The sequence below is a fragment of the Cupressus sempervirens genome, chromosome 1 (genome assembly GCF_028749045.1).
Source record: "Cupressus sempervirens isolate cs-2001-9-10 chromosome 1, ASM2874904v1, whole genome shotgun sequence".
Classification (NCBI taxonomy): Eukaryota; Viridiplantae; Streptophyta; class Pinopsida; order Cupressales; family Cupressaceae; genus Cupressus; species Cupressus sempervirens.
In genome coordinates, this window is record NC_143118.1 from 224,058,621 (window position 1) to 224,076,543 (window position 17,923).

At 33.6% G+C, this 17,923-nt stretch overlaps 1 pseudogene; it reads left to right on the top strand.

The window, feature by feature from the left end:
* Nucleotides 1–12,935: 12,935 nt before the first annotated feature.
* On the top strand, nt 12,936–13,442 carry LOC149576968 (ultraviolet-B receptor UVR8-like; annotated as a pseudogene).
* The last annotated feature ends 4,481 nt before the right edge of the window (nt 13,443–17,923 follow it).

The following is a 17,923-nucleotide window of genomic DNA, read 5'->3' on the forward strand; positions in this document are numbered from 1 at the left end:
TGGAAAGATCACAATGTTGTTTTATTCTCTCACAACTTTCTTGATATTTATGTTGTACTGTACTCTAAAACATGTATATGTAATAATACCATGATGAAAATCCAAGTATAAACCAACAAAGTGACACTAGAAGTGGCTCACCTGCAAGAGCTACTTGTCCACTAGGGAAATTCGCCTTATAGAGTTGCTTGAGTGCCTTTGGATGCTTTATCTAGTGACCGTACTCCTCCTCATTGTCACTAGAGAGGCCAGAGCAATTTTTCTCATTGGTTGCAGACCCCTAGGTCATAGCCTCATTAATGTTCTCCCAGTGGTAGCTTTCATGACCATCATTGCTTGGCCTTGCCTCCTTGAAGGATAGGCTCGGATTGGTCCCCAGTGGCTTCCCCTGCTACCACTGATGTGAGTTGGCTATCTGCTCACCATGACCCCAAGTGGACTTTCCCCGAATGGATTTAACCATTTCTCCTCCTAGGGTTGAGGAAGATAAAGAAAAGGATACTAATAAAGATGATGCTTCTACTAATGGTTGAACTCCCCCTGAGCCAACCAATAACCCTAAGGATTTTTTGGATTCTGATGACAAAGACCCTCCTTTGGCTAGCACTACTCTTGTAGCCTAATTTTTTTAACTTTTTCTTATATATGTTTTTTGATGAATAGTTGATCTCTGGCCTTAGGCTGGTTGAACTTGCAGGTTGATCCTATATCCCTCAGCCCCTTTTTTGTGAATATGTATCTTTAAATTTTAAATTAATGGAAAAGGTCTATTCATCAAAAAAAAATTATATGGATCAAGCAAATATTGAAGGATGTTGGAATTGAGTTCACAAAACCTACTATCATATATTGTGATAACACAATTACAGTGAGAATGTCAAAGAATCTTGTTCTATAGTCTAAGACAAAGCATATATCTATTAATTATCACTTTTTGAGAGAGAAATTTTTAGAGAAGGAGATCGGATTGGAGTATGTTAGTACAAAGGAGAAGATAGTAGATATATTTACAAAACATTTTTTGAATGATACATTTGAGTACTTGAGAGGTATACTTGGGGTTATACCCTAGCTTACTTTTGAGTAGTTGATGTAGAGATTCCATTAGTCCAGTGGTAATAGAGCACTATTTTATCTAGATGGGATGCTTGATGCTTCCTCAATGGGGGAGTATCTTTGTTTGAGCCAAGTCATTAAGGATACTTGGTAACTAGCATTTAACAGTGTGTTCAGACACTTGAGTTTATTACATATCTAATGAAGTACATTTAAATAATGACACCTTTGTCAGTAATGTTGAGGGGGGAGAGATATACATGAAAAAATCCTTGTATATATATATATATATATTCCTAAAGGAGAGATTGATTAGTGAAGATGATTTGAATTTTTGATTGATGAAGAGGATTTGAAAAGATGTTGATGTAAGGAGGAAATTAACACCTTCCTTGTGCATGATGGTTGTAGTATAGTGGAGATTCATGGACAACATGAATAAGGATCAATTGTAGCAGAGATGTTTAGTATTCATGGAACTTAGATGTCTTTCATCTATGTTTCCATCAATGCCAAAGTGGGAGATTGTTAAGAATGAATTTTTATGGTATTCCAATGGGGAAGTATCCTAGCATTATTGGAGACATGATACAGAGGTTGTGTGTTGCATTCATGAAAAAGTATGTCATTGATGTCAACATATGGATTATTATGTAAAGACTAGCAGTACAACAGATAGAGTTTGGTTTTGCGAGGTTTAAGGAATAAAGTTGAGTTTATGTGGACTTGGGATAATTTTCTACAGAGTTTTTTGATGCTAAAATTAAAATAATATACATAAATATGAAGACTAGACATAGTTATTAAAGATTTAGTAAAGGCAATGTTCAGACAAAGTTCTTGTATAGTAGTTACTATTGTTTGGATTTAATCTCCTAACAAAGATGAAATATAGGCATGTAGACTTGGATAGAAGTAGAAGACATGATAAAGATACAGTGGTCAAATGTATGTATCCATATGAGCATTGAGTGAATAATTATGAAGACTGTGAGCCAACATTTGTTTGTAATTGTAAAAAGTGTAAAGATGTAAAGTAACTTGTAAATGTAATATCTTAAGTTAGTCCTATATTATTATTGTAAATGGGAAAGACTTGATGACAACTCAATAATTTGTTTTCATACTTGGTATAAAGGAAAGATTTTTTTTGTGGTAGAGAGTGACAATGTGGTTTTTGTGTAATGAGAGTATGAGAACCTGTATGTGAGATCTAGTGAACTTGATAGAAAATATCTTTTGATCAGAGAAGGTTTTGGTTAAATAAGGCATGGTGAGAAAATAAATTAATTATATCTAGCAAGAATTTGTTGTTGGATAGTTGCACACTTTTATTATTCTAAGAAGGATAATACTAAGGCTAGTTGGACAATGAGGTTGATGGTCTTTCCCTAAAGATGTTTGAATAGTGGATCCTTCTTCCTTCTACAACTTCTAATAGGGTTTGAACAATTCCTAACAAGGTTGGAATGTCCTAGCATGGATTCAAAGTCTCATAACCATGTATTAAATGTATTTCATTGACTCCTAATAGGGTCCATCCTTTTACAAGGAACATTTATATTAGTACATTATTTTGTGGGTACCATCCCCACCAAGGTTTTCCCTCTGATCAAGGGTTTCCCTAGTTAACATATCTAGTGTTCTTGTGTATGAAATTCTTTCTACGGTTGTTACATCTATTATTTATATGTTTCAAAATTAATAAGGATATTGAGATTTGTTTTAATTGCATAACAGATTCAACCCCCCCAGTTATCTTGGTGGACTTTACTTTCTAATAGTTACATGTTGCTATGATTAATCTAGAAGTGGGAGGTCATTATTGTAAAGTTGGATCAATCTCAAAGTGGGAGATTTTTGTTATGTGGAGCCTAATAAGACTTAGAGGTTAAATTTTTCCCACTTTATTTGGCACAATTTCTCCCCAGATTTTAATATGGGGGTTTGGGGCAGCGCCCCCAAGATTGGGTCAAGGGGCAGTACCCTTTGCGTGGTCCTAAGGTGGAGTTTGAGGAACACTAGCCCCAAAATCACAAGTGACTTGATTATTGAAAAATGTGTTTGCTACTATTTTTCTATTGGATGACTTATTCTAGCCCTAATTTTGTAAGGGGCAAAAGGCTTGTATAAAAGGACTTAGGGTTAGGGATTTCATTACGTATGATGATATTGTAGCTTTTTGTAATTGTATTGAGTTGTAAGGGATTAGAGATTATAATAAAAAAGTAATCACTTTATCATAAGAATATTGGACTCATTGTTGGTGGATGTAGCCCAGGGATTGTGTAGACCACACCAAATATTTGTTTCATGTGCTCTCTTCTATGTAGTTTATTATTTTCTGATATTGGTTATATTTGTATGTAATTTTTACTTCTATCTCTTTAATCCTAACAAAAACTTCCTTATCCACATTGATAACCTCCCTTATCTTGTAGATTTAGAGCACTTCATGCAGACTTTTAAGGTTCATTCTTGAAGCTCTGAAACTTTCATGGTTTTGGAGCAAAATATTCCTAAGAAGAGCTTAATTATTATCCATTTGTTCATGCATTTTATGCATGTGGACCTCCAATGTTCCATTAATATCATTATTCGCACTATTATCAGGAACCTTGTTGTTATTTCCTTTTTGGACTTCTTCATTTTTTGCACAAATCCTACATACCTTCATTGAGGTTCTTAATTTCCTCAACCATAGATTCATCAAATGTAAAAGAGTAATTATACCTAGTCTTTACATTTGCAATATATTCATTGTGCCCTTTGGATTGACATTAGTCTCTTTATTGTTCTTGTTGTTCCCTATGTCTCTCATGGCCTCCTTGCAAGAAAAGGTCTCCTCTTTTTAGTTGATATCATTATCAAAAATAGGTTCTTTTAGAGGCTTAATGTCTTTCCCACTTCCATGATTCAATGTCTTGTCCATTTTTTTAGTACTATCTATATTCCCAATTTTCCCCATAGTCCCGATTTCTCCAATTTCATTAAGGATAGCTGCCACCTCCTATTCTTGTTTAGTGTTAACATTGATCTCCTCATTATCAATGACATCTTCTTAGTAGAACCCCCTTCCTCCAAAGCCTCATTCTCCTCTTTATCCTCCTCTTTTTTTTCCTTACTATCATTATCTTAATCTTCCTCATAATTTTTTATCTCAGATTGGTTTTGACAAGTGAGTGTCTATACACTTGAGTTATTTACTTAGTTCATGTTGAACAAGTAGTATATGTCGAGAACAACATGTATAAGTTAGAGCATGTCAAGTCAATAGTGAGTGCCAAGTCACTGAAGTGCCAAGCAGACAGTGTATGCCGAGTGATTTAGGAGTTGAGCAACCAATGCTTGTCGAGTAATTTAGATGCTAAGTCACAGTATTGACATCAGTATATGCAAGGCATTAGGAACTATAGATGTCGAGTAACACAATTTTGTCATAGTTGTTTGTATTGGCATAAACTACTATGTAAAACATTTTTTAGTTGACTTAAAAATTGAATTACAATATTTTGGTGATAAGAAAAAATCTTAAGTTGGAATCCCTATGCATTACATGCATCCAATTAGGTAAAGGGAAGGTTTAAGAAATAAAATGGATGAATCACAGTTGTTGATTCATACCTAACCCTAAGTCACCTAGGTCTTCTTAAGGAGCCAAAAACCTAAATTTCAAGAGAGAGTGAAATGGAATGTATGAATGATCAAGGGGAGTTTTGCATGAGAAAACTAGGACATTCATGGTGACTAAGGTGTTATGATCTGAAAATTGCATTACAAAATCAGTTAAAGGAGAAAAGAGGAAGGAAATAGTGAACAATAGAGAGACATCTAATGAAGAAGGATGAAGTATACATCAGTTTGGAGGTGATATTTCATCAAGCAACAAAGTGCTAACTATAGGACCAATGTTGAGACATTCTAACAGGTGAATTAGTTAAATCTCTTAACAGAGTAGTCCTAACAAGTTGGATTGAAATCCCCTAACAAGGTGCTTGCTTAGTTGTGAGTTGAAGTCCCTTAAAAAGGCACACTTTTAATAGGATCTTGAAATCCTTTAATAGGGTAAGACCTAATAGTCTTTGTAAGCCTTTAATAGGGCAGACCTTTCATAGGGTAGATCATGTTTCATGCCCAAAAATTATAGCCTTCATTGGATACACTTTATTGTTGCAGTAGTGAAGATTTGTGGGTTTCATCCCCACCCCAGTTTTACCTTCTCATTGGAGGGTTTCTAGGAAAAAAAGAAGTCTACCTTTCCTATTGTAATTCCAAAAATTGGTATCGGAGCCTAATTCTCTGAAAGAAATGCTTTGCATCTTTGAGGAAAGATCTTTCAAATGGAATTCTACAAATTGGGAAAGATCATTGAGAATTAGGGAATTGAAATACAACTCATTCCACATCAGCTAAATGAAGCAAGAGATGATCTAAAGAAATTATTGTTGCTCAATTTTCACACAAAGATCTTCCAAATGGAGGAAAATATGCATGGTTGTTAATTTCAAGTAATTCTCAGAAAATGCATTAAATGAAAGCATTTTATTCATATTGAAATAATATACAATGTTTATATGATGGAACAAATCATGATAGAAATAAAATGTTGAAAGTAAATTTCTCCCACACATTTGATTGTAAGAGTAATCCCTATGTGCTAATACACATCTCTAATCTACTGAAATCAGTAACATGAAAGAGGAGTAAAAGGAGAAAAAGTTCATGGGCACAAGTCATTGCCTGTAATAACTGGCGGAGTAGCATCCATCCACATCAATCTTTTTGTTGATTAGGATCTTGCCTTTTCCATGCTTCCAATTCCTGCATCCACAAAAGAGAATAGGTTAGATCCAATGGATCTAAGCAATGTTGATAACTCACTTCATCTCACATTCATCATCCTACATGCTATTCATCTCAAAAAAATATAGATATACATTAGCAAATAGAGAAGCCAATCATGAAAAAAAAAAGTATTAAAGAGACAATTCATTTTTTATTTGAAACCTTTTACTTACAAAAAATAGTGAAAATAGGATAAGTGTAGCATGTGGGATTGGTATGCATACCAAGAACAAAAAAATGAAACATTAAATGGATGAACTTTTTAAGTTTTGAAACTTTTTGTTTCATATATGCAAAAAGAATGAATGTTACAGTGAATGGCAGAATAATGTAGTATGAGAGGACATATTCAACTATAGTTATCAAGAATGGATTATAATTTTTATGCAGCAAAGAAAAGAGAATGCCTTTTGTATTATTATGATCTGCACCTTTCAGCTATACATTGAGAATGCACTCCAAAGCATTTTGCATGTTTGGAACATGAAAAGCAAATGTGAAAATGTGAAAGCAAGATTGAAAGAAATTGTTTAAGATACAGTAAACAAGGGCCAACAAAAAAAATGAAAATACTTGTTATGATCAGTCCAATAGATCTTCATCCAAGTTTTGCATGAATTTTATGGCAAGTAATCATGGAGTTGGAGCTACAGATAATAAAAGATAGTATGAACCTAAGAATGCAACTAGCACTATTAGGATAGTAGTTCATAGTCTAGCCACACACAAAAAGAAAGAGAAATGTGCTACAACAATATGGTATGATAGATGCCACAATTATAAGGAAAACATTATATATTTGAAATAATGAATACAAATAACTAGGGATAGGAAACACTCAGCCAAGATCACAACCTATTCCTATTCAAGAACTTAATCATATAGTGGTTGACATAGCCACAAGAGGATGGCATTCCATAGCATTAAATACTGATGCAGAAGTGTATGCTTGGGGCAAAAAAGACCATGGGAGATTAGGCTTTGGTGATGACAAAAGTAGCAAAAAATTTCCACAAAAGGTTAATCTTCTTGCTGGTGAAAACATTGCACAGGTTTCTTGTGGGGGATCATATTTAGTTGCCCATACAACTGACGGTAGACTGTTTTCTTATGAAAAAGGTGATCATGGCCATCTTGGATTTTTTTTAAAATTACAACTGGGCACCTGATGGAAGTACCAATAGAAATAGAATCCCCAAAAACCACTTCAGAAAATGATGACCATTGGGTTGCTAAACTTGTTGCATGTGGAGGTTGACATACATTTGCTATGCTATAGCTAAGTAGGAATTCAAAGAGGTGGATTTTTAATACATACAAATTATGTGATTTAAATGACATCAAAATCCGAACTCAAGTAGGCTTTAAGAATTCATGCCCAGAATCATAGAGAGAAAATAAATGGCATCTAAAACCTAGGTAGAAAAAGAACCCATGAAAATAGCAGGCACATTTTTGCTTCCAAACATACCAAGAATAGTCGACATCAATAAAAACCCTTCATTCATGCCAAGGTCTAAGCTTAATGGTGCCCATATTTTATATACTGCAAAAAACTACCAAGAGAGTAGACGCATCTTTTAGAGAAAACAAAAGATTAACCAGATGTAATAATGAGTCATTTTTTCTCATACCCATGAAGAAAGGAAGTTCATCTGGCCAAAGGAAAGGAAAGAAAATTACTTACATCCAAAAATGACATCTTCCAACAAAGGGCCACAATTTTCTTTGAAAGAAAAACATGGCGCCAACCAAAAAAAAAAAGTCTCCAAGCATTCTCATACCCAGCCTACTATTAAATTTGTGACCAAGAGAAAAGGAGGAAATGAATTTCATGGTGTTCAGAACCAATAAAGGAGAAGAAATCCACAAGTCAAATGCATAAAAGAGTAGATTTTGGCTTCAACTTACAACAAATAACCAGTCGATGGCTAGTAAAGCCTAGCTAAAAAGAAAACCCACAAAAAGGAGCAGATTTGGCTTTCAAATAATAGCAAACACCAATCGACGGCTTAAAAGAGCAATGCATATCTCATGCCAGCAGTCAAGAATATACCAAGCGTCTTCCACAAAGGGAAAATACACAAAAAAATGGCATCTTTAGTAGCAAAATTGCAAGAATGAGCTTCATGTTGGCTAGGGTTTCTAAGTAACCCTACCATCTTTCATCTTTTCTTCCTCAATAAAATGATCAAACAAAACTCTCGACTCCTCCTTTTATGAATTCCTCTATCATATTTTAGAAAACTTTCAGATCCATGAACTAGAGATGAGAAGGATTTCTTTTGCCTTTTATTAAATTAGTAACATAGATTTTATCTATTACTATCCATGTTATGTTATTATTCTTAATAATTTATTATTATTGCATAGCATTTGATGCATATTGTAAATATTATTGATAAATATAAATCAACTATTAGATAATAATAATTTTAAATGCAATTTAATAATAAGTTAAAAAGAAAGGGAGAGTTTGATTTTTTTATTTTATTTTTTTGAAGAGTTGCATTGTAATATGATTTTCAAGTTCAACTCAAAGTATCAAACAGTTGAAGGGGAGTTGACATTGTTAATGCCAAATTTGAAGGGGTAGTCTTAGTTGATATTTTTGGAGGCTTAGTTTAGATTGTGGATTGTGGAGTGCATTATGGAGTTATTTGTGGCATTTTTGGGGTCTTTTTTAGACTTTTCTCATGCATGGATGGTGAAGGCTTGGTTTGAGATATGTGGGACATATTTTTGGAGTTTTTAGAGGTTCTTGATAATGAGTTAACTCATTAATTTGACCTAGACTTCTTGTTTACATACAACCAAGTACTTTACTCCAAAGCTGATTCCAATAAAAATTGTATTCCAATCAAAGGCCCAAAAAATAATACATCTGCATAATAGCTCAGAATAATGAAGGAAAAGATACCAGGGACAAAATCACATAAGCATCCTTCTTCTAACATGAAATCAATAACATGAAAGAGGAGTAAAAGGAGAAAAAGGTCATGGGCACCAGTCATTGCCTGTAATGATTGGTGGAGTGGCATCCATCTGCATCCATCTTTTTGTTGATCTTTCCATGCTTCCAATTCCTGCATCCACAAAAGAGAATAGGTTAGATCCAATGGATCTAAGAAATGTTGATAACTGACTTCATCTCACATTCATCATCCTACATGTTATTCATCTCAAAAAAATACAAACATACATCAGAAGATAGAGCAGCCAATCACAAAAAATAAAAGTATTAAAGGGATAATTCATTTTTTATTTGAAACCTTTTACTTATAAAAATTAGTGAAAATAGGATAAGCGTAGCATGTGGGATTGGTATGCATACCAGGAACAAAAAAATGAAACATTAAAGGGATGAACATTTTAAGTTTTGAACCTTTTGTTTCATATATGCAAAAACAATGAATGCTACAGCGAATGGTAGAATAATGCAGTATGAGAGCATAGATTCAGCTATACTAATCAAGAATGGATTATAATTTTGATGTAGCAAAGAAAAGAGAATGCCTTTTGTATTATTATGATCTAAACCTTTCATCTGAAGGTTGTCAATGCACTCCAGAGCATTTTGCATGTTTGGAACATGCAAAACAAATGTGAAAATGCAAAAGCAAGATTGAAAGAAATTGCTTAAGATATAGTAAATAGGGGCCAACAAAAAAATGAAAATACATGTTATGATTAGTCCAATGGATATTCATCCAAGTTTTGTATGAATTTTATGGAAAGTAATCATGGAGTTGGAGCTACAGATAATAAAAGACAGTATGAACTTGAGAATGCAACTAGCACTGTTAGGACAGAAATTTGTAGTCTAGCCACAAAAAGAAAAAAGAGAGAGAAATATGCTATAGCAATATAGTATGATAGATGATACAATTACAAGGAAAACTTTATATATTTGAAACAATGAATACGGACAACTAAGGATAGGAAAGACTCAGCCAAGATCACAACATGTTCCTGTTCAAGGACTTGATCATATAGTGGTTGACATAGCCGTAGGAGGATGGCATTCCATAGCATTAAATACTGATGTAGAAGTGTATGCTTGGGGCATAAAAGAGCATGGGATATTAGGCTTTGGTGATGACAAAAGCAGCAAAATGGTTCCACAAAAGGTTAATCTTCTTGCCGGTGAAAACATTGCACAAGTTTCTTGTGGGGGAACACATTCAATTGTCCATACAACTGATGGTAGACTATTTTTTTATGAAAAAGGTGATCATGGCCGTCTTGGATTTTCAAAAACAATTACAACTAGGTACTTGATGGAAGTACCAATAGACATAGAATCCCAAAAAACCACTTCAGAAAATGATGACCACTAGGTTGCTAAGCTTGTTGCATGTGGAGGTCGACATACACTTGCTATGCTATAGCTTCGTGGGAATTCAAAGAGGTGGATTTTTAATACATACAAATTATGTGATTTAAATTACATCAAGATCCAAACTCAAGTAGGCTTTAATAAGTCATGCCCAGAATCATAGCAAGAAAAGAATGGCATCTAAAACCCAGGCAGAAAAGGAACCCATGAAAATAGCAGGCACATTTTTGCTTCCAAACACACCAAGAATAGTCAGCATCAAGAGAAACCCTTCATTCATGCCAGGGTCTGAGCTTCATGGGGCCCAAATTTTGTATACAACAAAAAACTACCAAGAGAGTAGATGCATCTTTTAGAGAAAACAAAAGAATAACCAGATGTAATAAAGAGTCATTTTTTCTCATACCCATGAAGAAAGGAAGTTCACATGGCCAAAGGAAAGGAGAGAAAATTACTTACATCTAAAAAATGACACTTTCTAGCAAAGGGCCATGATTTTTGTTGAAAGACAAACATGGTGCCAAAAAAAAAAAAAAGAGTCTCTAGGCGTTCTCATACCCAGCCTATTGTTAAATTTGTGACCAAGAGAAAAGGAGGAAATTTATTTTCATGGCGTCCAAAACTAGTAAAGCAGAAGAAACCCACAAGTCAAATGCATAAAGGAGCATATTTCGGCTTCAACTTATAGAAAATAACCAGTCGACGGCCAGTAAAGCCCAGCTGAAAAGAAAACCCACAAAAAGGAGTGGATTTGGCTTTCAAATAATAGCAAACACCAGTTGACGGCTTTAAAAAGCCATGCATATCTCATGCTAGTAGTCGAGAATATACCAAGCATCTTCCAGAAAGGGCAAATACATAGCAAAATGGCATCTTCAGCAGCAAAATTGCAAGAATGAGCTTCGTGGCGGCTAGAGTTTCTAAGTAACCCTATTGTCTTTCATCTTTGCTTCCTTAATAAAATGATCAAACAAAACTCTTGACTCCTCCTTTTATGAATTCCTCAATCATATTTTAGAAAACTTTTGAGTCCATGAACTAGAGATGAGAAGGATTTCTTTTGCCTTTTATTAAATTAGTAACATAGATTTTATCTATTACTATCCATGTTATGTTATTATTCTTAATAATTTATTATTATTGCATAGCATTTGATGCATATTGTAAATATTATTATTTTTTAGTTGATAAATATAAATCAACTAATAGATAATAATAATTTTAAATGCAATTTAATAATAAGTTAAAAAGAAGGGAAAAGTTTGATTTTTTTATTTTTTATTTTAAAGAGTTGCATTGTAATATGATTTTCAAGTTCAACTCGAAGTATCAAACAGTTGAAGGGGAGTTGACATTGTTAATGCCAAATTTGAAGGGGTAGTCTTAGTTGATATTTTTGGAGGCCTAGTTCAGACTATGGAGTTTGGATTGCATTATAGAGTTATTTGTGGCAGTTTTGGGGTCATTTTTAGACTTTTCTCATGCATGGATGGTGAAGGCTTGGTTTGAGATATTTGGAACATATTTTTGGAGTTTTTAGAGGTTCTTGATAATGAGTTAACTCATTATTTTGACCCAGAATTCCTGTTTACATACAAATAAGTCCTTTACTCCAAAGCTGATTCCAATGAAAACTGCATTCCAATCAGAGGCCCAAAAATCAATACATCTGCATAATAGCTCAGAATAATGAAGGAAAAGATACCAAGGAAAAAATCACATAAGCATCCTTCTTCTAACATGAAATTAGTAACATGAAGGAGGAGTAAAAGGAGAAAAAGGTCATGGGCACCAGTCATTGCCTTTAATGACTGGTGGTGTGGCATCCATCTGCATCCATCTTTTTGTTGATATTTCCATGCTTCCAATTCCTACATCCACAAAAGAGAATAGGTTAGATCCAATGGATCTAAGCAATGTTGATAATTGAATTCATCTCACATTCATCATCCTACACATTATTCATATGAGCAAAATACAAACATACATCAGCAGATAGAGAAGCCAATCATGAAAAATAAAAGTATTAAAGGGACAATTAATTTTTTATTTGAAACCTTTTACTTATAAAAACTAGTGAAAACAGGATAAGCATAGCATGTGGGATTGGTATGCATACCAGGAAAAGAAAAATGAAACATTAAAGGGATGAATTTTTTAAGTTTTGAAACCTTTTGTTTCGTATATGCAAAAAGAATGAATGCTACAGTGAATGAAAGAATAATGCAGTATCAGAGGACAGATTCAACTATATTTATCAAGAATGGGTTATAATTTTGATGCAGCAAAGAAAAGAGAATGCCTTTTGTATTATTATGATCTGCACCTTTCAGCTTTAGGTTGTGAATGCACTCCAGAGCATTTTGCATGTTTGGAACATGCAAAACAAATGTGAAAATGTGAAAACAAGATTGAAAGAAATTGCTTAAGATATAATAAACAGAGGCAAAAAAAAAAAAAAAACTTGTTATGATCAGTCCAATGGATCTTCATCCAAGTTTTGTATGAATTTTATGGCAAGTAATCATGGAGTTGGAGCTACAGATAATAAAATATAGTATGAACTTGAGAATGCAACCAGCACTATTAGGACAATAGTTCGTAGGCTAGACACACAAAAAAAAAGAGAAATATGCTACAACAATACAGTATGATAGATGCCACAATTATAAGGAAAAATTTATATATTTGAAATAATGAATACAGAAAACTAGGGATAGGAAACACTCAGCCATGATCACAACATGTTCCTGCTCAAGGACTTGATCATATAATGGTTGACATAGCCATAGGAGGATGGCATTCCACAACATTAAATACTGATGTAGAAGTGGATGCTTGGGGCAGAAAAGAGCATGGGAGATTAGGCTTTGGTGATGACAAAAGTAGCAAAATGGTTCCACAAAATGTTAATCTTCTTGTTGGTGAAAACATTGCACAGGTTTCTTGTGGGAGAACACATTCAGTTGCCCATACAACTGATGGTAGACAATTTTCTTATGAAAAAGGTGATCATGGCCATCTTGGATTTTTTTTTTTAAATTACAACTGGGCACCCAATGGAAGTACCAATAGACATAGAATCCCAAAAAACCACTTCAGAAAATGATGACCACTAGGTTGCTAAACTTGTTGCATGTGGAGGTTGACATACACTTGCTATGCTATAGCTTCATGGGAATTCAAAGAGGTGGATTTTTAATACATACAAATTATGTGATCTAAATGACATCAAAATTTGAACTCAAGTATTCTTTAAGAAGTCATGCCCAGAATCATAGAGAGAAAAGAAATGGCATCTAAAACCCAAGCAGAAAAAGAACCCATGAAAATAACAGGCACGTTTTTGCTTCTAAACACACCAAGAACAATCGACATCAATAGAAACCCTTCAATCATGCTAGGTTCTAAGCTTCATGGCACCCATATTTTATATACAGCAAAAAACTACCAAGAGAGCAGATGCATCTTTTAGAGAAAACAAAAGAATAACCAAATGTAATAAGGAGTCATTTTTTCTCATACCCATGAAGAAAGGAAGTTCACGTGGCCAAAGGAAAGGAAAGAAAATTACTTACATCCAAAAATGACATCTTCCAGCAAAGGGCCATGATTTTCTTTGAAAGACAAACATGGCACCAACCAAAAAAAAAAAAGAGTCTCTAGGCGTTCTCATACCCAGCCTGCTGTTAAATTCGTGACCAACAGAAAAGAAGAAAATAAATTTCATGGCATCCAAAACTAGTAAAGGGAAATAAAACCACAAGTCAAATACATAAAGGACCAAATTTCAGCTTCAACTTATAGAAAATAACCAGTTGAAGGCCAGTAAAGCCCAGCTTGAAAGAAAACCCATAAAAAAGGAGCGAATTTGGCTTTCAAATAATAGCAAACACTAGTCGGTGGCTTAAAAAAGCCATGCATATCTCATGCCAGTAGTTGAGAATATACCAAGTGTCTTCCAGAAAGGGCAAATACACAGCAAAAAGGTGTCTTCAACAGCAAAATTGCAAGAATGAGCTTCATGGTGACTAGGGTTTCTAAGTAACCCTGTCATCTTTCATCTTTGCTTCCTCAATAAAATGATCAAATAAAACTCTCAACTCCTCCTTTTATGAATTCCTCAATCATGTTTTAGAAAACTTTTGGGTCCATGAACTAGAGATGAGAAGGATTTCTTTTGCCTTTTATTAAATTAGTAACATAGATTTTATCTATTACTATACATGTTATGTTATTATTCTTAATAATTTTTTATTATTGCATGGCATTTGATGCATATTGTAAATATTATTATTATTTAGTTGATAAATATAAATCAACTATTAGATAATAATAATTTTAAATGCAATTTAATAAAAGTTAAAAAGAAGGGGAGAGTTTGATTTTATTTTATTTTTTAAAGAGTTGCATTGTAATATGATTTTAAAGGTCAACTCAAAGTATCAAATAGTTGAAGGGGAGTTGACATTGTTAATGCCAAATTTGAAGAGGCGGTCTTAGTTGATATTTTTGGAGGCCTAGTTTAGACTGTGGAGTTTGGAGTGCATTATGGAGTTATTTGTGGCAATTTTGGGGTCTTTTTTAGACTTTTCTCATTCATGGATGGTGAAGGCTCAATTTGAGATATGTGGGACATATTTTTGGAGTTTTTAGAGATTCTTGATAATGAGTGAACTCATTATTTTGACCTAGACTTCCTATTTTTATGGAAGGTGGTATTGTTGTTATATACCCCTCTTATTTTTCAAGAAGGGGTTCAGATTTTGATAGAAAAAGGATGCTTATGTGATTTTGTCCTTGGTATCTTTTCCTTCATTATTCTAAGCTATTATGCAAATGTATTATTTTTTTGGCCTTTGATTGGAATATAGTTTTCATTGGAATAAGCTTTGGAGTAAAGGACTCAGTTGTATTTTTTAAGGTGATTGATGTTTATCATTTGTTTTTTGTTGATAGACCTTCTAAATTATGTCTTATCTTGCATCTTCCTTATCTGATATTTGTTTCATAGGTTTTGAGTTGTGTTGGCATTTTTGATATATTCAATTGTGATTAGTTTTCCTTTCATATATTTTCAAATTTATAACCTTCTCTTAAAATATTGATATGAATTAACAGTTCCTCCAAGTTGAGGTTTTGTGATTATCTATCAGAAACTTTCATTGTGTTTTAGGTATAGCAATACCTTACATCATCAAACCTAGTGTACCACCTTATTTAAATCTTTTAGTTTTTCATGTTCAAGGTTGTCTTTTTACTCTTTTTCATATAAGTTTTTCACATCTCCATTATCATAAGTAAGGTATCAAATATATTATATGGGAACCGGCCTAGAATCTGGAGGTTCAACCAAGTCATAGATTACCCACAACTTCTGGTTGATCCAATGTTCCTCCAAAATCGCTGAAGGTTTTATGACTTAAAGAAAATTAGGATGCAAATTTTGGAGATAACAATTACTAAAGAGGAGGAAGGAAATTTCCATTGAGGAGAATGACACAAAACATAGAGAGATAAACACTACTAAGTTATTTGCAAACGGAGACTCCAATGACTTTGATGCAACAATTGCAGATCTAATGGAAAAGAATAGAGCCCAAGCTGAAGAAATCAAAAATCTCAAGTTAGAGCAAGAATCACAAGTCATACTACTAGGTGAGGTGATTAAATAGAAAAAGAAAGGTATGGAAGAAAAAGCCATGATTGGAGATGAAAAAAGAGTTTTGACTAGAAAATTAGAAGAGAAATCATCATAAGTAACTAGGATTGCTAACATGCAATTGGGAACTTTAGGTCAAATGATGAATGCCAACCATAAATTGAATGCCAAGGACATTGAAATAACAACATTGAAGTTTTAGAATGATCAATTGAGAAATGACCTAAAAAGGGAAATAATTTTTTTTGAAAGTTTTAATAAACCTACTGAAGCCATCAAATACTTGAGCAATTAATGAGATCCCCTAGATCCAACAATGATACATTTGGACTAGGATACACAAGTACTGAAGGAGAATCATCCAAAAGTGTTGAAGAAAGGAGTAAAAAGGGTAAGAATTCCAAACCTACTTGTCATAATTATGGTAAGAAAGGACATACTACCAATGTGTGCAAGAGAAAAATGATAAATCAGAATGATATGCAGAAGAGCATGGGTCACTGCCATAAGTGCAGCAAATAAGGTCATCAGGCACATGAATGTAGAACCAAGACCATGTACACTAAAATATTTTAAGGATATTGTTACAACTATCAGAAGTATGGACATAGATCTTTTGAGTGCAAATCCAACCCAATATGGTCATTAAAAAAATATACAAAGGTAAAGGACAATGGCAACTTTTACAATTGGGACTATAATAAAAGGTATAGTTTTCACTACTATCAAGATTATGGATATATTCCTAAGAACTATATTAGAACATACTTCAAAAGTGACTACAAAAGGTGGTTGAGTCAAACCACATGTTTTAGTTGTTTAAAGACTGGTCACATTAGCCAATATTGCCCAACAAGGTCAAAGGCACCAAGTTGTGAATTCAGCAAAGGCAAAGGCAAGGAAGATATTGAAAGTGCCAAAAATGAAATGAACAAGACATGGAAGAGAAAGGAGGATTGTAGCACATTAAGTGGAGAAGGGATCACTTCACCCAATGGGTCAGGTGATCACATCTCATCAAACTAAGCAATCAAGAGGTATGTGGGACTGATATTCAAATGTTATATCTTACATCAATTCCAAAGGATTTAGTTCTGAAAAGATTACATAAGTATGAATAAAGATGCAAGGTGTTATCGGGAATTAAAGAAAAATCTCTAATTTTTGTCAAATTTTCATGTTATTGTCGTGCATGAAATGTTTCCCATAGTTGCCAAGTAAAATTCTAGTGGATGTTGAGCTAACAGACTAGCTAGTTGTCCAAGCTTGTAATGGTTTCTAAATGAATGAAAGGAACAAGTGGATGCCGAGTGAGCTAGAAATTAGTAAATCCCAAGATTACAGCTATGCAAGCACTTAACATTAATTACAACATTTTAAACGGGTATTTGATCAATTGTTTCTCATTTAACATCATTTGAAATTGAGAGAGAACAAGAAGAGCTAAAGGTGATCTACAAATTTCATTCGAGGCATTTGCAAGAGATTTGAATAGCTATTCAACATCATTTCATTAGATTTTGCAAGGTACTTATTGTGTGTCGAGCTACGTTGTTTCAAATTTCATGAACCCTAGATTTGTAAAATGGCATCTAGTTCAAAAGTTGTAGAGGGAAAAGAAGTTTTAAATGTTCAATTGGTTAGAAATAAGGTAAAACAACCCTTTTCAAGGCCATTCCAGACATAGCATACAAACAAGATCCCTCTGATGCACTATATATGATACCATTGAGAGTTCTAATGATTCAAGATGTTAGAAAATGTTATAATTATAAGATTGATAGTATTGGTGACATGGAAATTAGAGATTCATATAGAAAGCTATGTGAAAATGATGCGTTAAGGGAAGAATTCAAGATTGTAGAAAAGAAAGGGTCAACTCATGCCCTAGATTTCCCTAATATTTTCAAAATTGAATGGATGGAGATTTTTTTGAGTAGAATTCATGGTAGTTTAGTGTGGCTAGATAATGGGCCAATCAAAATCAAAAAGAGAATAATCCATAGGGTAAAAGGGTATCC